Source organism: Sinocyclocheilus rhinocerous, unplaced genomic scaffold (assembly GCF_001515625.1).
Source record: "Sinocyclocheilus rhinocerous isolate Xijiao unplaced genomic scaffold, SAMN03320098_v1.1 scaffold1334, whole genome shotgun sequence".
Lineage (NCBI taxonomy): Eukaryota > Metazoa > Chordata > Actinopteri > Cypriniformes > Cyprinidae > Sinocyclocheilus > Sinocyclocheilus rhinocerous.
In genome coordinates this window covers 974,289-975,284 of record NW_015626864.1, presented here as the reverse complement: position 1 = coordinate 975,284, position 996 = coordinate 974,289, and positions in this window count along the sequence as shown.

Here is a 996-nt window from a genome sequence, read left to right as displayed (position 1 = left end):
AATGGAGGAGAGGCTTCACTAAGCTGAATAAACAGCTTTTTAGAGAAAACAGCTTATCATTTAACGAATCGAGAGCCTATCAGCTAATCTCCAACATGTTTTACACTAAGCAATACTTTTGGATTGAGCTATTTTTAGTGTTTACACCGAAAAAAAATGTCGTTTTATAAGAGAAGTCACTGACTTTTTGCGACAGGTGGGATTCAGCTTACGGCATTTCTCATTCATTCCTATGGTATCCGTAAACGGCGAATGAATGTTGCACAACTCTGACTGAAATTCAGTGATGTCAAGGCTGTAATGTGATTGGTTATTAAAGGATCATGAAACCCCCCCGTTTCAGCACTGGTTAGTTCTCGCCAGTTTTAAAAAATGCTAAAAAAAAAGTGGGCATGGTGTGCCAGCGGAGCGGAGGAGGGGGAAGAGGGGAGACAGACAACACACACAGCTTCGCATTCAGACTGTTTCATTTCACTCCCATCGAGTTAAAAACACAAATAAATGCACAGCCATTTGCACTCTGCATCGAAAACATATATATGAACGCGCTGTTGCACCTCTGAGAACTATAGTCCATTGCCACGTCACAACGTGGTTACGTTTTCTCCAATAGTTTTATTAAATCGTTTTACTACATGGCAAGTTTCACATCCATAAAGGCAAGTGGTCTGAAAAGAAACTCATTATCCAGTTCAAGAATATGGCTTAATATTGAAACAATACAAAAAGGACAGCCGCGTAGTTCTACAGAACTTTGGACTTATACAATTACTTAAATTCCTCCATTCAATTCCGCTTTAACTACATGTATACCGTGTTTTTACTTTTTTAATTATTATTGATTAATATGATCGATTGTATTTTTCATTATAGGCTATATGCAATGTGATCTTTAAAAAAACAGCTATGACCTGCGTTTTATATTTATTTACACAAATGCTGGCATCTGTTTTTAACTGTAAAAGCTTTTTATATAAACTTAATATATTTAATATT